At 41.7% G+C, this 21,862-nt stretch overlaps 2 non-coding genes across 2 annotated transcripts; both read right to left on the bottom strand.

Annotated features, from left to right (window-relative positions):
• Positions 1 to 292: 292 nt before the first annotated feature.
• Positions 293 to 364, bottom strand: trnap-agg (transfer RNA proline (anticodon AGG)). The gene has a single exon. It is a non-coding gene; the product is annotated as a tRNA-Pro (tRNA).
• A 2,087-nt stretch (positions 365 to 2,451) lies between these two features.
• Positions 2,452 to 2,523, bottom strand: trnap-cgg (transfer RNA proline (anticodon CGG)). The gene has a single exon. It is a non-coding gene; the product is annotated as a tRNA-Pro (tRNA).
• Positions 2,524 to 21,862: the final 19,339 nt, after the last annotated feature.

Below are 21,862 nucleotides of genomic sequence, written 5' to 3'. Positions count from 1 at the left end.
GTGTGTTTGGATGTCTGACAGAAAAGGAGTGACCTCGGACATCCCGCGCCCTAAGAATCATACGCCTAGACCAACAAGCCTGCAATGCTCTTGGTTTTTGTTTTACAATGTTACTTTTGTTCATTTCTTTCCAAGGAGCTTCTGTGAAAATAACAACAGTTATTATTATTAAGTTGTGTCACAGTCTCACAACATGAAGGCGGTGTGTTCGATCTTCACTCAGGGGAAGTTCTGTCAACTTTAAGTGCAAAACCCCTTTTATAAGAAGCAACCGAAAGTACAAAACATTCAGGGGCTCGTCCGGGATTTGAACCCGGGACCTCTCGCACCCTAAGCGAGAATCATACGCCTAGACCAACGAGCCCTTGATGATTGTTTATTATTCACTTTGTTATTTTTTTTATTTTTTATTTTTTTTATGAACTAGCTGTGGCTAAATGTCACAACATGAAGGTTGTGTGTTCGATCTTCACTCGAGAATGAGTGTGGCTACGATTTACACTTTCAATGGAGTTACTCTGCCAAAGTCTGGAGGTCATGGTTGAATTCTGAAGTTTAGTGTTCTCCTCCCAGTCATTTTCAATGGGGGAGTTTTTGGACAAATCCTGGAATATCTGGAGAATTCTGGGTCGTAGGTCAGAGAAATGTAATAGCGCCCGATTCTCAGGTGGGACGCACATAACAGTGCCGCTTTCTGAAGTTGGTGTTTAAGGATGACACAGGACTTGGTGAAAAACTTTTCATGACATTTTCTGAAGATCTCAAAAACAGCACAGAAAGTTCCCTGGTGAGTGCAGTAAGAGCCACTCAAACCTTGCTGTGCTTTCAGAGCATAATCACCGCGAAACATGTAACCAGGTCAGAGGAGGGTGGGGGGGGTGTTAATTAGCACCAATTTTCACCCAAAAAGATTTCAGTTCTTTGTTATTTTTGCCAAACTCATAAGCCAAAGCCAACTCCGTCCATGTTCCTGTTAGCTAATGCAAATGATGCAGGTGAACAGACAATGCTGCTCGACAGTTTTGCAACGAATTAACAGGCGTGCTCATAACACTATGACCTTTTCAGTCGACAGTCTCTGCGCGGAAGCTTTTGTATCATATTACGCTTTTGTAGAAGAAGATACTGACACCACTCCTGCAGCAGTGATGGCCTCATTTCAATAGCAGGCTTTCCACGTATAAGCCCGATCATCATGTGTTCATGATGAGCAAGAAAGAAGGAGCAAAGATTTGCATATCGCTGCCCTCAGAACCCGCAATGTGTCATCTTGACAAAGATACAGAGACCCTGCATAGATGAATATTTATACATAATTCAGCTGTTGCCAAAGTATTAGAAATGTGAACTTTGTCAAGTGAAGGTTACCAGCTGTTAGTCTTAAAAGTCTTGCTAAAATATTAAGTGTCTCTGATGATGTTCTCTTGGTGACACTTCATCACAGAAGGAAGGGGATAGTGCTTTGTAAATGGTGCCGACCTTCTTCACCTGACAGTTACTCTGCAGCTGTCGTGCCTCTTCCCAAACACTCTTCTGAGTGAAGCAGCGTGATGGCGTCTGTGGGAAAAGTCAGTATTTAAGGCCAACTGGCGTATTACAGTTGGGAAGGTATGAGGACCAGTAACTGAGAGCTACACTTTCAGAAACCTTCAGACAAGCGATGGACAAAATCTGTACTTATGGGACTCTGAGAAACTAGAAGAAGCTATCGAGGGTCAGCATTAGTGAAGCTATGCTATCGGTAAAACACCAACCCAAATTATTTTTTCTTTATTATCTAATAATGATAAAACGCAAGTCCTGTTGGGGTAGTCCACGATTTGAACCGGGGACCTCTCACACGCAAAGCCAGAATTATACAACTAGATCAACGAGCCCTCGGGGATTTAAACTTTTTTTTTTCACTTTTGTTCATTTCATTCCAAAACATTTTCCTCAAATAACTATCAGTTCATCATTCTCACTGATGAATGTTGTGAGCTTCTTCAAAAATAGACGCAAAGAACTATTTGTGGTCTTGGAGCTAAGTCGATTTATTTAAAGAAAAAGCAAATAGCAGTGTCTAAATGTCACAATATGGCGGTTGAGTGTTTGACCTTCACTCACTCAATTTCAGTTGCAAAGAAAGTATCGTCAGCGCCGTTTGTAAGAAATTCATTTGTGAACTTGGAGCACAGAGAAGCAGGTGCTCATCCGAGAATTGAACCTGGGAGCTTTCGCACCCTAAGGAAGAACCATACGCCTAGACGAGCCCTTGGTGGTATTTAATTTTTCACTTTTGTTTATTAAAAATAAGCAAGTAGCAGTGGCTAAACAAGACCAGACTGAAATTGTGTGTTCAATCTTCACTGTGGGGAGGTTTGCTCAAGTTGCAAAGGAACTATCAACAATCCCTTCTCTAAGAACTGGCAGCCATTTGCGGACTCAGAATATAGCGAAGCACATACACAGGGGCTCGTCCGGGATTTGAACCCGGGACCTCTCGCACCCGAAGCGAGAATCATACTCCTAGACCAACGAGCCCTTGATGTGCTATGTCTATTGTATGTCCATTTTTATCCAAAGAAGATAATAATAGTCATAATAATAACAATAATAATAATTATTCTTATTATTGTTATGCCCGGGACTTCTCGTACCCTAAGCAAGAATCGCCTAGACCGAGTCTGCAATGTAGTTGTTGGGTTGTTTTTGTTTACAATGTTTATTTCTTTCCAAAGTGTTTTCCTGAAAATCATAATTATTATTAAGCAGTGCTTTTATTTGGCATTTGGCAAGTGTGGAGTCTTGCAGTTGTTTGTCAAAAGATCATACACATTGATGATTGAAATATAGGATTCCAGACCTGCGCACCATCTGGCACAGATATCGGATCACAGCTAACTTAAGTCCACAGTTTAAATCGCGTACCATTTGTTCAGACTGAACAGAGCCTCTGTGACCACTTCAACTGTGTAATAAATCATTTCATCTTAAAGAAATGGTCACTTCATGCCAAAATGCAAGGTTAAATGCGGATTTGTTTTGAGGGGCGACTCTCCTTCAAAGGTCTGTGGGCGACGTTATGAAAAATGAACCATTAAAGGGCACTTACTGGAGAGTTTTTGCAACGACGTGAAGAAATCGAGTCTTACACGATAAGCACAAAGCAAGCAGTAAAAAGAGCCTCCGGGTTTTTTCCTGGATGCATGTGAATGTACAGTGCATTTGATGGAGTCCAGTGATCTATTGTGTGTTTGCTAACATACATGAGGCGATGCTTTTATCATCCTGACTACTGGGTCAAGCTCATACCCCAGGACAGGACTGGCCTTTTCATCAGTTCACGAGTCTCTTCCGCTCTCCTGTTGTTACGGTGAAACATGCTAAGGACGCTGGCCGAGGCACCAACAGGGTCACTAAAGGTCCTTGAGAGCAAATCCCTCCTGCAGAATGGTCACACACAAGAGCAACCTCCAGAAGGCATGAGTGGCTGAGAAAGAGCAGTGCGCATTGTTAGCCTGACGGTGACTGACACCCCTGACAGGCAAGAAATTCTGCTGTCTGAGATAGTTTCTCTTCTGTTTCAGATCTGTTTCAATCCCTGACATGTCAACAGGATTTGAGTTGACTGTCCTTTGATGATCTCTATCACATGTGGAGGCTGAAGATATAAACATCTATTTTCGGGACCAAACCAGCGGCCAACAGGCTCATCAAGTATGCGCTGTGTTTGGCATAAAAATGTAATATTTCAAACTCTCATGAGAACCAATGCCTCCAGGTTATGAACAAAATTCGGTAGGTATGTGGAGAGCTTTGAATGTCAAGGATGCCTATATATAGCACCAGACGCCTCACCTACAAACCACTGCCATTCCTGTTTGTTATGTGATGAAGTGTCTGGAGTTGGTCATTCACATTTCCATCAACAGCCCACAACTCCAGCCTGAATACTGAGACACTTGCCCACGCAATGTCAGCAAAACACAAGTAATAGCTTTTACAAACTTTGCCTGTCGACACTCACAGTTGCTGCTCTGTGAGGCCAAACTGGAGACCCACAGGGTTTGTAGTTTTGACCCAAAAGATTTGCCCAAAGACAACCTCCGCAGAGTTCAGCCTGAGGACCGCATGCTGTAATTGTTCACAAGGTCAGTGTGAAACTCAGAAGAGAACCATCGAGCTGAAGTCTTTTGTTTTGCATGATAATTGTTTTTCTCTGTTGTGTAGCAGAATAATCATAATACTGCGAGAGTGTGCTTGATGTCCTGTTGTAGGAAAACCACAGAGCCAGGTCAAAATGTTTCCATAAATCTTGCGATTCTACCTCAAAATATGACATCAGAGTGAACGCATGAATGTTTATTTCAATCTCCCCTAACACAATGTGGATACATCTTCTGTGTCACATACATTTCATGTGTTTCATTGAGTTCCAGTTTTTCGCTCCCACTATTGCAGTGTGGTTCCAGCATATGGTTGGTAGAAGTTCCCTCTTCTCTGCTCCGCCTCAGTTAGTTTCAACAGTCTTTGTAGATGAGCAGTAGAATACACCAGATTTAAGACTAAAACAGCAGACAATTTCTGGATTGAAGATGATTTTGCTGATGTTTTAACTTTTAACACCCCGAAAACTACTGAAATAAATGACTGTTTATCAGTTGTGATATGGCTGTAGCTCTACATGCTTGAAATAAGAGTGATAATAAACAACACAATGATCTTTCATTCAAATAGAATGAGCATGTATTCGTCATTCAAAGTTGTCTTGACATCAGTATGTGTTCTTTCCATGTGAGCTGCTTGTCTATGCTTAAACCCGACTCTATCAAATCTCTTTCCATTACTTGTCAAGGACATGGCACTCTCCTCATTTTGATCCGTGAAAACCATGAATTTAGTTTTTTTTCTGCATTCAAGGAGAGTCTATTTATATCCAGCCTGTTTTTAACTTTCTGCATTTGCTTTTCTGTGTTCTCAATTAATGCTTTTAGATCCTCTCCACCGCTGATAAAATTAGCACATTGTCCCGACACCACAGGTCCCAGGACCCAGAACTGAGCCTTCGGGCACTCAACATTCTGCCTCTCTCTTTCTTGAGCTCATATTTTCAACCTGCACATAATGTTGCTCCAGTCGAGCTCTGATGAGATATGCTGAACCTCAACCTTCATTGAAAGAAATCCTTAGGCTCAGCACCACAGGAACCTCTGCCAACGCGTAATTATGCATAGCTGAAAGTCCTGTGGAAAATCCCTTTTTATTTTTGAGAAATTGTAACTATTGACACGCATCTATTTTGGCCTACGGTTTGTAGAAACTAACTGCAGAAAGTTTTTTTTTTTTTTTAATGTCTCCAGAAAGGGGTGGGCAATATGGTGAAAATACATCATGATTTGTTTATTTATTTTATATAACTGTTAGGACTTCATCACAATCCCACAAAAGTTGCTATTGAGATGATAATTTATACAAGAAATAAGACGAAAAAGTAAGTAAGTATTCAGGCGAAAACATACAGAGACCGGGACAACGTTATTAGTGGCATGAGCCAGCTAAAAAAATATATAAGTAAAATAAATGGGGCGCTGCTTGATATTTCAAGGAGGATCACAGTAAAATGTAGAAATTTAAAGAATGCATGCAGAGGAGACACACGGCAGATGCGAACCAGCAACCTTGTGACACACAGGGATGTGCTTTAACCGCTATACTGCCACTAAGTCACATGACCATCTGTGAGCCTTACAGCCTTATGTATTTGTAAAATGTGGCTCTTTTCTGCCACAGTAAAACAATGTGGCTCTTAGCCTCTGACTGGTTGGCCAGTCCTGGGCTAATGTATCACCATGCAGCACAGAATACTCCACCTTCAACAAACATGTGACCCCTTAGTCCTGAGAACGTGTTGCAAAAGACAGATATTTGACCTGTCCTGTGGCCTCCTCCCAGGTGCATCTGGACACCATCTAAACTTGCATCTTGCAACTGCAACTGCATCCAACCGCTAGACTCTCAGAGCCGACCGAGCTCTCGTCCATCCATGGACGGCACCACAGCTTTGTTTGGGACACGGAATCAACATTGAAAGCTATAGGACGTGGTAACTGTAAATTCCAATGCAATGCTCATATATGTAACATTTCATTTCTGTCTGCAAATGACAGCAGCAGCAACTGAATGAGTCTTATTTGAAGTGATCTGTCTTCTGGCTCTGTGTCACTGTGTTCGCCAGACAGTGAGTTTCCATCTCTTGCAGATTGACTCTGAGTATGTTTCCTCTCTGTGAAACAGGATAGTGTGAAGAGTGACTGAGAGTGAGATGCTCATCCAATTTAGTAGATTCCAACACGTCACAGCATGCAGTGGCAGTACAATCGTATAGCTGCCAGTAAGTCCTAAATATATACCACCTTTGTTTGTTTTATTATTAGATCCGCTCCTCAGTTGTGTGGGGAATCACAGCCTGTTGATGGTTATTTGAAGAAGCCACTGAAAGCAAATGTAAATTCCCTGACACATTTACAGTTACAAAACACAGTAATTTATTTGTTGCAAAGGTGAGAAACTTCATTACAAGTACAAAGAAAGCAACGATAAATCTTGACCTTGACCTCACTGCCTTTCCTTATAGTGGTAGAGACCCTGGTACCGAACACTGTTTCTGTTTCTGATGATGCATTTATGGTCCACCTGTTTTTACTGCAGCACTCCAATTGTTGTTTCGTTTCTTTAGTAAACGTTCATTGACAATAGATTCTGTTATTATTTTAGAGTACATTTTCTTTCTATTATTCCACTGCATGGCTGTATTATTCACTTTCAGCCTTTGTTACTGAGAGAACTGGTATGAGGGGTTGTACCACCCACCTCCATGAGCTTTAACTTCTCAGTCTGAGGAGGGACACGTCACCTGTCTGCCAGCCTGGACCTATAGCCGCTGTTGCATTAATGTTTTGTGAATTCCTCTTGAAAATGCGCATTCAAAATTCACAACAGTCACAAAAACCTTTAGACTCTCAACACATTGATCACATTCACGTGTAAAAATCCCAGCAAATATTGAAGCTTTTCTTATACAAAGCAATCTAATATAACTATACAAGTATTTAAAAAAAAGAAAAAATAAATTGAAAAGAAAATGGAAAAAAACAAAGTACAGTAAATGAAGTAGAGATGTGAGCGCTGCCAAATACACAGTCAAAACAGCGTGAGCAGGACGATAAACAAACCCCTCACAACATCATACCTTTAACCCCTCGAATCCGACCAACCAACCCTTATGATCTGGACAAACCAGCTTTTATACATACTTTTTAACAAAGGACAAGGACAAACCATACCAAAAGTACATGTCAGTGAGTAATACTATGGTCTCCTTTTGGTGCTTCTGTAACTCCAGAGTGATACAGAGCACAAACCATCATCGAGCTCAGTGGTAGAGTGATAATTCCGTGGTGACGGACCTCCAGGGTTACCAGATACCTATTGAGATGATGAAAGAGTAAAGCTGTGATGTGCCCATTATTGATCACTTCTCATCAGCGTCTCCTGAAAAGCGATCATACTTCATCAGATTTTGCCTGGATGTATAATTAATGACTCTTCCATCAGTATTAATGTATCTTGTGAATTTATAGAAGACACGCCACAGAAGGTGTTGAATTATTGCATGGATGGGTTTATTTTTAAATGATCCTCTTCCCCACTTCAGCAGCTCAGGTTGGTTCTACGTCTGCTACGCATTCTGGAGTTGTTGGTTCAAGCCCAGTCTCCGGTCCATCTATTATTGTCTTAGGACTAGTCGTTTAGTAGTTAGCGCTTATGCGGGTTTACTCCAGGATCTCCGAAGGCCCATTTGTGCTCAACGATCCAGATGGACGGAGCCGTCTATCAGTGCTCTGCATTCGTTTCGTCCATATTTCTTCATGTTTCCAAAATCTTACAAATACCGACCACCACGGAGCAGTACCACTGGAAACCAGTGTGGGGGCAGTGTTGCTGTTACTACCCGATACATAGCTCCAATGAGACACGAAGAAGACATAGCCATGGTGGAAATTCTCTGTCCTCCAGTCGCAATATATTTAACAGCCTCACCGACCACCGTCTCATCTACAACGCTGCCTCTGTTTTGTCTTTGGTGCAAGAGGTACTTTATCAATACTTCTTAAACAATCGTCATCTTTACTTTGGAGTTTGTCATTGTCATAAACTTTTGACTCTGGGCTGCTCCCCCTGGTGGCTATATTGGTGAACGGATGAAAGCATGTCACCAGTGACGGTGACACAGGTGCAATTTTGGATGTAAAGGCAGCATAAATAAAGTCTAAACACATCACTGTAGGTCTGTTTATGGAGACCTGTTCAGGGCAGTGAGGCTGGTGAGGCACTGACTTCATAAGAATCAGATTTACAAACACATGGACCCTACAGATTAGCCTACTCACCATTTGATAGGCAGCACTTAACAGGTTATGTTTAAAATCTCATATCAGCTTTTTGACTGTAGTTTACAAAAAGCACATTTAATAAAAACATTACATTAGAACATTAAAACAACAACAGCAAAAAGTGTTATTATGGCCTTACCTTACTTCCTGTGTCGATTGAAAGTCCAGTTTAGAAAATTTGAGTTTAGATATGTAATCCTCCATTTTGAAAGTAAGGTCAAATTAGAAGAAAAAATAAACGGATAGCTGCACTTGACTTATTAACAGTAGACTTTTGTTTGTTGTCAATTATTCTGTTGTCACCAGAAGAATCCCTCCCATGAGGCAGGAGAACTGCGTGCCTCACTTTGTGGCTTTTCGCGGCCGTTTTATGATGCTCAGCACAAGAGACTAGTAACATACATTCAGTTGTTTGACCCAAACAGTCATGATATCCATCAGCTATACAATAGCAAAAGTGTTTTAACATTTTAATAGTGACATACAGAGAGAAGGCCAGGACGGTTAGTCGAGTCATTGCGCCATCTATGGTGAGGCTCAGCAGGTGCAGTGTTTTTGAATAAAAACCTAAAACTGGTGAAATAAAAAAACATTAATTCATAGTGTAAATCAGTGGATAAATATAACCATTTAATATATTTTGCCTCCCCTGACTGCACGTCACGGGTTCAGGGTGTCCCTTGCCTCTCGCCCAAAGTACCTGGGATAGGCTGCAGACCCTCCCACAACACCCATAAGGAAATGAGCGATAAGGATAACTTGGCATTGGAGTAACTTTTGTAGGTCTTTTTATGCATTTCAGAGAAGCAAGAAGATATGCAAGGGGTGATTTAGAAGAATCTTCATCTTCACCTTCATTGCCTGAGGTCCAGGCACATGGAGAGGGCAGGCAGGGGACATGACGCCGTGAGAAATGGAGGTCTCAAATGAGGGAGACAACCAAGTTCATGGAAGACCAAGGAGCATGTGCAAGATGGGTTAAGGTGGAGGAAGCAGACTTGCTATGGCAACAGCAGATGAGAAATGCCAAAGGACAAAGAAGAAGACCTTCATTACCTCTGACTGAATTGCCTCCAAAGGTTGGCTATTTTTAAATCACAGCAATTACCCACTAAAAGTCGAATAATAGTTGAATAACTTGGGTGGCGAGGAGTCGAGTGTTTCTGTGTGTACAACATGGTAATTGGATTAGATTGGGGAACAGTTCAGCGCAACTTTGAAATCACATCCGAGTGGATTTTAATCATGTTCATCCAATTACCGGAGCACGCGCTCGTCCTGCCCAAAGTGTTGCAACAACACATGAAGTATCTTTGTTCAGTAGTTTCCTAATCATGTGAGATGTTCCGTATCTCCAAATTGGGACGTAAATAACAGGCAGCTCCGTGTCTGCCACATCCAGGTCACGTCATGTGGTTTTCATGAGCTCAACATGAAACAGCGTCACTGTGCATCAATTCTATGCAGATTCTCCCCTTCTGTACATCTTGTTTCTGTCAGGGTCTTTCAAGTAACAGCGCATTTTAAATTTGCCATTTGTTATCTCCCCTAATGAGGGTGAATGATGGAACAAGTATGGATGTCTGGTTCTCATTCCTCCCTCATACAAGATGTTCCTCAACTGCTTACATTATCAAACGTGCTCCGCTTCACCCAGTCCAGCGTTGCATTAACTCCACTCTTCCGACTGTGAATCTGCTCTTTTATGCATGAGAAAAGTTGCCTCGAAACCAATCGGATGTTGGGTAATTGCAAGTGATGGCTGATACAAAAATGGATTTTTTTCTTATGTCCACCGTATTTCCAGTGACGCAATTATTTTTCAAGCTTTAATCACACTATTCTCGCAAACAACAGGCTGTGACATGCTTTTCACATGATTGCGTCAGGCATTAAATCAGGTCAAGAGCTGGTTCTTCCCCAGTCGGGGTATAATGAACTGTAAATCACCCTGAAGATCAAGCGCAGCGTCCATGATATTCGCTTCATAAAACTATAGTTATGAGGGAGAAAGAAGTATATGAAGGTAAAATGGGTGCAAAAGCAGCACATACCCGTAACACAAGACTCGTATCCACAGATACAAGTGGCTGAACACGAGCTCTTGAAACTGCAATTGTGACACATTGCTAAGTTTTCCACCTCAACCACCGCCAAAACGGGTGCATAAGTTCCACATACTCGTAGAACACGATCCGTATGCGCGTGCACCCTTTTGCACCTCTTCTCGCACCTGTAAATAAAACTGATGCGCACTGGTAGAAGTGGCGGCAATACGTTGCGCATTCCCGGTAGTCACGTGACGTCTATTGTCCAATCGGCTGCAGCGACATGCTGTGCCATTATATTGCATCAATCTTCCGAGGAAAAGCGACGTGGGTAAATGAAGCACTTACCGTCTGTCTTTCTGTCAGTGGTAACAGTGAGAATCGCCATCTATCCGAATTGCTGCAGCCGATTGGACAATAGACGTCACATGACTACCGGGAACGTGCATGGCGGTGGTTGAGGTGGAAAACTTAGCAATGTGTCGCAATTTCAAGAGTTCGTGTTCAGCCACTTGTATCTGTGCACTTAGAAAATGAAGGCGAAATTACTTTTCGTGCTTGTATGAATGTAAATCTTCTTTTTACACGCACGTGCCACGGGGTTTATGGATGCAAATGTGCAGTTACGCGTATGTGCCTCTGACGCATGGATACGAGTCTTGTGTTACGGGTATGTGCCACTTTTGCTCCCATTTTACCTTCACAGAAGTAGCACAAACAACTGAAGTCATGCCTTGTACCTCCAACATCCGAGTCATCTCCGATGTTCTGTGAGAGGGAAATAAAGGACGTGAAATGTGTCTAAAACATAGCTTGAGTTTTGGAGACTTGTTTAGTCAGCACTGTTTATGGAGTTATCGGTGTCAGCCGATGTTGCTGTGTTAGCAGATAATTCTCTTCAAATGTCTCCCAATCAGCAAAAAAGCAGAACGAAGACGGCCAACGAATGTGGCATTGACACTATGTAAATTTGTAGAGTGAACACATTTCAAATGAGTCAGCAGTTTGAAGAGGGGAGATGTCGTCATTACCTTTCACCAAGTGACATGTTCTGGCTCAGATGAGGCACAATAATAGCACTTGCTAGTTTGTCTCTCACATGAATGAAGAGATCAAAATGAATTCCCCCAAAAAGTCAGATTTAAATGAATGCACTTGTGTTGCGTGTGCACCATGTTATGGCATCACAAATGCGCAACCATTGGAATCAAAGTTGGAATTTACACCTGTTTATTTTTGTCACAGCGTAAACCATAATTTAGCTTAGCGCTGTGTGAGCTGGGAGGAAGGAGAGCACAATAAAAACGATCACATTCCACTCCAAAAACATGGCAAATATCAGTGGCTCTCTTCGACTCGTCCTTATGGGAACCGCATTTTTTGCTATTTATTTGACAAAGAAGATAAAAACAGTCAAGATTTCCACAAAAAAATATTTCACTTTTGGCTCACTGGTGTATTGTACCACCAGGATTCTGATCTGTGGGGGGTTAAAACTGTTTCTCACTCCCACATGGGACCCGGTCACGCAAATGGGCCCTCTAGGAGCAGATGGACGAGGTGTCAGGACCCAGCTTCACATCAACAATAACCAGCACTGACATGCGGTTGACACTGACTGACTTCTGCTGTAACTGAACCGGACGGCAGGGAAGCACCTGCGCATGCATGAGTTTAGTTCCTCCTGTTGCAGCGCTGCTGAACCCCCAATGCTGTCACGCAGACAGGATGTGTGGTGTCATTTCATCTATCACACACTTCACTTGAATTTCACACAGCTAAACACCTAAAACACACACACGTTCTCTGAGGAAAACAGAGGTGACACAATATCCTTAGCAACAGGCTCTAAACTAGATCTGAGCAAAGTGCACCCCGGGGGCCATTTGCGGCCCTTTGCCTGTGTTTTTACGGCCCTCAGGCGGTCGGACTTAAACTAAAGCTTTTCTTTTGGCATGATGGCCCCTCACAACAGTCACATTTTAGGAAATTTAACTGCCCACCTCTCCTCTGAACTCGTGGTCTCAATAGTGAGACTTTTAATGTCTTCAGTCGTGTAAGGACACCCTTAACCTGACCTTGAGCTGAACATGCTCGCATATGCATGTTGATCCGAGTGTTACCAGGTCAGGTGCACAGACTACATGTGCTGCTTTTGGCATCTCATGTTAAAGAAAGTCTGGTTCATCAGGCAAACAGCCATCCTCTATTGTTCATCTCTCCAAGTCTGAAGCCCTCACAGCTGTCGTTGGTGGCTTCGGCACCAGAAAGGGGTCAGAATATATATAATGCCGTGTTTCCTCAGAGTGGTTTGGGTCGGTACCGCTCGGGTTTTATCGCCCTTATAAGGGCGTTCCTACATGTACTTCCGAAAAGGGGCAAAATGACCAACCAGATCCGAACCTACAGAGATACATTCTAGTCAGAACCAGAGTAGATTCACAAGATCCAACCATCCTCAGAGCATCATGTGCCTTCAAGGTGCTTGCAACCATCAAGACCTGACCATTGTCGGCTAGTTTTGTTTTGCTCCACAACAAGAGCGTAACACACGTCCATGGCGATACACGCTCTCAGAAACTCCAAGGCTTTGATGTGTGTCGAGGCGAGGGTCTCTACGCAGTACTTTTGATGCTGGCAACCTTAAAAAGCGAGCATTACCTCCCAGCTGTGTGACAGAGCCTAATTATATAAAGCAGCGGTGGAAGAAGAAGCTATTTCGGATTCATTATAACAATTTCCAGATAACTTTCTGCTCCTGCTGCAGGTCCGTCCCTGCAGGAACTGACAGACTCATGGATGAACCCTCCAGCCTGAATTTATTGTGGGAGGAAGTGGCTCTTTAGGATGTTACATGCAAATTGGATGATAAATCTATTGGCATGTTTACTGAGGTATTAATAGCTTACATTGGAAAGTAGGGGGGTCTTGGTGGTGCTGCCTACTTGTGCTGCTGTTTTCAATGTTTTTTTTCTCTGTTATTCAGAACGAATACTGTATCTCCTCTTTCAACTAATCAGCTTTAACCAGAGGCGTTCATTTTTTAATTAACTTCTGTGGGAAAATGGTATTCAAAATTAATAAGTGGCTTCTTTTGCTTGTACTACTCTGCAATGATTTAGGGCTGTGATCTGAATGAAGGACATAGGCTGGAACTATGAATTGATTTCACTTCAGTCCGGACATTTTGCCTCACTTTGCTCTGTTTACTGCTGGTGCAAATTTCATGTTTTGTAGTGCGAACAGTGGCAGGAGCTTCACTTGTTGCAGTGCACAATGGAAAGTGAGAACAGGTCATAAATGACTGAGCCAGATATGTGAAAATGAATATGAACATTAAACATTTGTGTCAGTCTTGTGGGCTCAGTGTCCTCTACGCTGTTTCTGGATGGCAGTGGTTCTCAAGACTTTTTGTTAGTGACGGCTAGGTGCGGTTTCATGAAACAGTGGCCAGTTTTTCAGAGGCCCCCACTGGGCACTGTCTGCTGTAAAATGTTTGGACTTGAACAATTCATTTTTAAACCACAAGCGCCATCGAGTGGCCTCAGAAATTTAGGACACTGTTTCATGACACCTCATCTACCCATCACTGCCTTCTGTTCTGTTTGTAACTCACAAGCTCTGTTGCTATGATCTCCAGGATAAATCTACTGATCACTGAGGAATTCATTCAAAAGAGGTGATGGGAAATAAAGTGGTTTTCTGAACAATTCTACTCAATTTGGGATTTAAGTCAAACATGTCAAAACTAATTTTTATGTGGCTTCAATAGCTTGAAGTGCGTTAAGTTGGCTCAGAATTCTATTAAAATTCTCCAAAGACTAGATCAACACCAAAACTTGTCAATATTGTGGCTCACAAAGACACAGTGCTTGCACTTGAAGAAGTTCAGTTGCAGTTTAACAGGCCTTTTTTCCCGCAAGCTCAACAAAGTCAACATTTAAAGTGGAAACCTACAAAGAAGAAAGTTGACACAAGATCAACTTCCCAATCCAGCAGAGGATTTGTACATGAGGTCCGAGTGAAACATGACAGTTTCATGTTTCTGTAGCGACAATGAGACAGTCCAGCTGTTACTTCACTGCTGTTCAATTTTGTTGTCATATACTAGTCGATTATTAAAGCTCCTTAAAACCATTTCCATTCACATTTGGGGGAGGGCTTCATTTCCCCCTGTAGTTTCATTTTTCCCTTGCTTTTGGGTGTTTTTCTTTAATACAATAATGTATATTGATATTCTTGGGATTTCGTTAGTTGACTTTTTATGGTTTCTTGTCACGTGATTTTCCCCCCACATATTTATATAAAGCTTTTCATTGTCATTCACTTAAACACTTATAATAATTTCACTTTTACTCTATTTTTCCCTTATGATCTCTTAGTTATTTTTGTTATTGTGCAATGATAATTGATATCTGCAAAAAGACACCTTTATGATCCATTTTGGACACCAGTTTATGATGTGGCACCCCTGGAAATTTAACTGCTAAAGATGGGAAGGCGGATGCACAGTGGTGCAGCCTGTGTTATGAGGTGGAGGACGATTCATGGAACAGAAATGCGCTCCACTCCAAGTGCCATTTAAAGACTCTCCAACAACAAGGACTGTTATTGTTTTCTACTGCTTAAAACATTTATTCCCTTGTGTCATTGGGTGTGACACTTAAGTAAGAAGCGTTTGATGGAGAAACATCTTCAATTAACTTGTTTAAATTAATGATGAAGTCCACGTCTTAAGCGATGACGGGATTGTTTTAATGTACAGGGCCTGATCCAGATGGACTGCAATCGGCAGGTGATGTAATCTTCCCAGGAACGGCTGAAATATGTGGCAAGACGCAGGGTCCTTCAAAAAAAGCTATCAGGAGTCGCAGCCCTGTCCATCCCTCTAACTCTGCATTATGTAAATCATCGCTGTCCGCTGCGGCGAGTCTGACTCACACAGCGGTGGAGCTCATTCTGGCTGTCATTGGCTGGGGAGATGTGGAAACCCTGGAAAGGTCACGGAAGTTCCTTGACATTCATCGACAATAGAATTGGAGTCAGGCTTGTGCGTTTGAACAGGTGACCCTTTATTGCAGCACCCATTCACCCATACTTGGATAACTCAATACACCTGGCAACAAATCTGATGGAGGGTACGTAAAAAAAAAAGATGGACCACAGATCCAGCTTTTCCATGGCTATAGCAACAAAATATTCCCACACCCCACAGGCTCATATGAAATATGTCATGTATGAGAAGTTGTTTATGAGAAGTTGTTTATCAATTCTTCCGGCTTGTTGGACAACAATTTGTTGCTGCCGAGAACCCAAAAACAGACCACCTCATAGTCTTGTATATAGTTCCCTCACAGGCCTTTTGATAGGTCTGAATGGTGAATCGGAGTGATGAGTGCACAACCGGATCACCTCACCTTCCAACTTTCACCTGCCGCCTCAACAGACTCCACACTCTGACAAAGACTTCACATGGTTCGTCCGGAAGCATCAATCTGTGTTTCGCTTTTTATTCTGGTGATTTTTAACTTCACTGTTCTCAATTTAAATCCACATCTTGCTTTCATTAAAGACTTAGTACTAGTCATGTTTATCATAAGAAGCGTCATGAAACTGTGTTGCTGGGTTGATGATGCAGTGTATTGATTTTCAACTAGATGTCACTGTCTGTTGCAAAATGTTTGGACAACTAATTCAATGAAACCTCACATCATTTCTAAACCAAGAGCACCATCTAGTGGCCTCTGAAAATTATTCATGATACCTCACTTACCCATCATACGTACACTCAACTTAATAATGGACGGATGAAGCTTCATGAAGCTTCACTTTGCTTTGTTTACTGCTGGTGCAAATTTCATGTTTTGTAGTGTGAACAGTGGCAGGAGCTTCACTTGTTGCAGTGCACAATGGAAAATGGGAACAGGTCATAAATGACTGAGCCAGATCTGTGAAAATGAATATGAACATTAAACATTTGTGTAAGTCTTGTGGGCTCAGTGTCCTCTACACTGTTTCTGGATGGCAGTGGTTCTCAAGACTTTTTGTTAGTGACGGCTAGGTGCGGTTTCATGAAACAGTGGCCAGTTTTTCCCAGAGGTCCCCACTGGGCACTGTCTGCTGTCAAATGTTTTGACTTGTACAATTCATTTTTAAACCAAAAGCGCCATCTAGTGGCCTCAGAAATTTAGGAAGCTCTGTTGCTATGATCTCCAGGATAAATCTAGACTTAGTACTTGTCATGTTTATCATAAGAAGCGTCATGAAACTGTGTTGCTGGGTTGATAATGCAGTGTATTGATTTTCAACTAGATGTCACTGTCTGTTGCAAAATTTGGACAACTAATTCAATGAAACCTCACATCATTTCTATACCAAGAGCGCCATCTAGTGGCCTCTGAAAATTATTCATGATACCTCACTTACCCATCATAAGTACACTCACCTTCGTGTCTAATAATGGACGGATGAAGCTTCATGAATGAAGAATCATAATAGGTAGCGCTTGTTAATAAATATTAAGTTAAGAGCGCCATCTAGTGGGCTCACAGAGCACAATGGTCCATGATTCTTCGTCAGCCAATTATCATTTGTGTCTGCCCGTGATGGGTAGATGAGGCATCATGAAACAGGCTTGATGAAACAGTGTTGTAATTTTCAAACGCCAGTAGATGGCGCTCTTGGTCAGAAATTATGTGAGGTTTCATTGCATTAGCTGATCAAGTCTCAACATTTTACAGCAGACAGTGCCATCTGGTGGCCTCTGAAAATCAGGACCCTGTTTCATGAAACCTCAATAACCCTTCTGTTCCGTGTCCTCTTCCGCCCATTGCTCGTGTCTGCGTCTGGTTCCGAGCAACACAAGAAGACAAGACACTTATAAAGATAATAATTAAATGGATTAAAAATCTGCATATGTTCAAACTCTGTTGTACATAAAAGGAGTCGTGCGAAGGGAGGGTGAAGCAAAGTCAGAGAGCAGAGGAGGCAGATCCAGGGAATAATCAGAGGGATCAAAACTAAATCAGCCGGATCGCTCCGGGAAATCACAGCTCGAGCAAAACAATCCAAAATGATGAGAGGGTAGCATGACGGAAGGGCACCGCATCTGAAATACGGCACCAACGACAGTCGAGAAAACCCTTCAGTAGATGGGACCAGACAGATGCAATTTCAGAGATTGAACTCCTCTATTGACACGTGGACGGGAGAATCAGGGAGCGTTTGCCCTTGCCTGAATTAAAATATGCCATTGAAAGAATGGAATGAGAATAAAGTGAGAGCGGATATGGTTGTTGGTCGGCAAGTCAACGGATAAGGACGTTTGTTGAATTTTTATCCTGATGCCATAATGTTCTTGTTACAATAACAGTGGTTGAAAACCTACGACATGAATTGTTTTGTCATGTCAAACGCTCCACTCACTTCAACGGAAAATGAGTTTCACTTTCTTTTTAGAATTTCGTTTCGGAGACATACCTGCCGTTGACAGTTTATTAATATTAATAACTGGAGCTGCAGCTTGAATGACGCACACATTATTCTAATGCGAAGCTAATTATCCAGATGGAGGCTTTAGTGGGAAGATGATGCAAAAACCAGAGAGTGGCTGAAATATGTCACGAGTCCCGCGGAAACTGGATCCTTCAGGAGATATTTGGTGCCACAGCCGTGTCCAGCCGTGTAACGCTGAATTGTCTAAATCCTTAATTCTCTGTCAGGATGCCAGGGTCACAGTTTGCTGAGGCGAATCCATCATGGACTCCCATGGAAACGCCATCGCTCAGATGAAGAGAACTCTTTGTTGCATTGAACTTATTTCATGACCCTCTGAGATGTTTTGGGTTAGAAAATGATCATTCCAAATTCACAATTTGTAATTTACAGTTAGCAGTCAGTATAGAACCATTCTGAGCCGCGGAAGTCAAGCAGAGTAATAAAATAAAAGCATCCAACGACCTTTCAAAATAAACCCAACTCTTTTGTAAAGGATCATATTTCACTGGAAAAAGAACTCGAATATCCAAGACTCACTCAAATCACAAACACAGATTAGTATTAAAATCTTTTGAAACTCAAAATAGATTAAAGCATGTCTTCAGTTTAGATACATTAACTACGCACCAATATAAACTGTAATCTAAAAGATGTGTTGAAAAGTCACTCATTGAAATTTGAAGGCGTTAAATAGTCAAGTAAAGTCACCCTAATGTTCTTACTATTACGGTCTATTTCCATGTATACATTTATTAAAATGTCTATCAGTTGATATCTTTTTTTATTGCTAAATATTGTTCAAAACTCCCCCACTCTCCCACCGAAAAATATCAAATAAAATAATGTATCTTTATCTGTGGAAAGTGTTGTGATGTATTTCCGTATCAGAAAGACAAAACAAAAAATCTATGGATAATTTTTAGAATAAAAACAAGTTCATTCAATTGAGGTTGCTGATTTATTTCAGTGTTGAACTGTTTCAATGACAATAGTAGTAATAACTGTCCTTAAGAGTAATAGTTGTAACACACAATGTCTTCAAGTCTTTGTTCCCCAAATAACGTAAAATACATTTTACATTACATTAATGCAGATAGTTTATGAACTGCAACAAGGCGTCCAACAATGTACAGTCAAATCCGGACAAAACTATTCCAAAACACTGTGAAGTCGTCTCTGCTGCTGGAACAGACAGAAATTGAAGAAATGCTTCTTTTTTTTTTCGAATTCAATCGCAGCCAAGCGGAAAATTATCACCAACTGTTGTCATTTGGCTTCTTATTAGCTCGATATTAATCCTGCAGCTCAAAGATGGGCAAGGACAAATTCCCGAGCCGCTGTCAGGAGATTTGTTTCAATCTCCTTTCTGATCAGACATGTCCCACAACAACAGCAAATGGAACTGCATATTTTAGGCAAACAAGATTCGAGTCGTGCTTACATGTTTATGTATTTCCACTTAGTAGTGAGATGAGATTTGGGGTGAATTTCTCTGGGTACGTAGAATTATTCAGAGGAACACAGATTTTATCAAAGTCGACATGCTTTTGCGCAGAGGGTACGTTCTGTACGGGACTCGACTTTTCACTTTGAGCCACTTTTTTTCACTTTGAGGCATTTTTAATTTTTGGAAAAATGTCATTTTTTGACATCTTGCGTCGTGTCGTCATTGTTCTCAGAACCAATTTAGCAAATTATCACTAAAATGTCAGTTATGAATTTTGAATTTCTTTGCTTGTTTTATATTCACTTGGTCCCTGGATACCAGACCAGTTACTTTTGAGTCTTTTTTTGAATTTTTTTTTTTTACATTTCGTGTCAGGGCCAGTGCTGTTTTTTTTTAATATCACAAAAATTCGAGTTTTTCAATACATTTCTTCGCTTTTATTGATGTTTACATGCTCCAAGGATGCCAGATAAGTTGTTTTTAAGTAATTTTTTGATTTTTTTAAAAATGTCATTTATTTTCTGATGTCGTCACTGTGTCAGGACCATCTTTTTTAAAAATCACTTAAATTCGAGTTGTGCATTTTAATACATTTCTTCACTTTTCTTGATGTTCATATGATCCAAGAAAAGGTGTTTTGAGGTCATTTTTGACATTTGAAAAATAGCCATTTTATTGGCATTTTGTTGTCGTTGTTGTGACAGGACTAATTTTTCAAACAATCACAATAATTCCAAATGTTTCAAATCATTTAGCGATTTTAGTGAAAATGCGCAAACAGAAAATATGACTTTATGCTAGTTTGGATTTGTTATGATCATTGAGAAGAGAGTGCGCCATGCGCCAACACTTCTCACTTCATCGTCCGCCACCATTTTTTGGACCACAATGAACACGTGTGACATGATATCCAGTCAAGACTTGTGACCTGCGATCCGGTCCTCCTTTAAAAACAGCAGAGTTGAAGTTTCCTTTGGGAGTAACTGAGAGTGTTATAAACAAGTATATCAGAGGTATGGTTTGGAAGAGTACAGTGGAGAGACTGGACATGCTGTTGTCCATGTAGATACCAGGGAAAAGGGAGCGGAGGCAGAATGAGATTCACGGATGAAGTAAAAGATCACATCAAGAGGATAGTTGAGGCAAGAGAGGATGTGCAGGAACAGGTTAAGAGGGAGCAGGCCGACTTGCTGTGGCAAGCCTTGACGGTAAATGACAAAGAACAACAGTATCATATCGGTATAACTGAAGTTATAGAACAGAGGCACAGAAATCTCTCTTCAAGTCCACTTGGATCAGTGAACTCAATGCGGACTTTCACTCAGTGGAAGGGTTTCAGTCCCTCCAGCCTCCATCAGTTTTGAGCACCGACTGACAAAAATAGAGCCACTGTTCCGACCGTGTTCTGTATAGTGGCTTATTTTCCACGAGCGTGTGCTGACCATTGTCACTGGCTGTTATTGTTTGTTCTCTCTGTTTTCCGATCTGTTTTGGATCATCCTCCCGCTTCCATTCATGTCTTCTTCTCTCCCAGCTCAGTGGCTGTCGCTTTCTGTTTGTGTGGGAAACAAGACGCTAAAAGAGAAATGCAAATCACTGTCTGACTTTAGCACTAATCTGTTTGAGGCTTATTAATATTTTCATTTTCCTGTCAGTCTAGTTCATAGGGGTGCCGGCATGCCTACAGTTATCAGGCTCACACTGAAACATGCCTACAGGAACAATTATGATGAAGAAAACAGCAATTTCAGATGACGTCTCGCGTGATTTAATGCATGTCAAATACTGAAAAACTTTCTGAGAGGGACCCAGGTTCCGGCCACCAGCAGTCTTGACCTGTGGTCACATGATTCCTAAAACACAATACCATATTTTCACACGCATCTCAAATTTGGCAACACACCTGGAGCGGCAGATACACCATTTGTTTTTTACATTGTTGTGGTCCCGCTGCTCTAATGAATGAATAGCTCTTCTAATCGCCGAGTGTTTACGCAAGAGGTGTTGGGTGCACTTGACAGCTCTCTTCTGAATACATTATCAAAGCGTCCCCACTTAATTACCGGGGCAAATTAAAAATAGCAAAGTGAGTGTTGCCCTCCTGTCAACACCCACTGCCTGCCGAGGCTCGATACGGAGCCTGTGGGCAGCATATGTTAAAGTCTCATCTGCTACGACTGTGTTTTCCTCTCCAGGTGGCTATCTCACCCGCCTCTCTGCCGTTTAGCCTGCGATCCGAGCGCCGCTTTCTATCAGCCACAATGATGCTCATGCGGTGGAGAGTTCTCGCTGTTGACATGGCTACTGGGCAGGCAACATCACCGCGGACAAGAGGTGGACTGAGGCTACCTGCGACTCCACAAGCAAATGCAAAATGTCAACAAGCAGCCAGAGGATGTGTTCCCGCTCTGTTTTAACTCAAATGGTGCTTCATG

The sequence above is a fragment of the Synchiropus splendidus genome, chromosome 7 (assembly GCF_027744825.2).
Source record: "Synchiropus splendidus isolate RoL2022-P1 chromosome 7, RoL_Sspl_1.0, whole genome shotgun sequence".
Taxonomy (NCBI): Eukaryota; Metazoa; Chordata; class Actinopteri; order Syngnathiformes; family Callionymidae; genus Synchiropus; species Synchiropus splendidus.
Note: the sequence above shows the minus strand (reverse complement) of the source record. Positions and strands in the feature narration are given on the sequence as shown.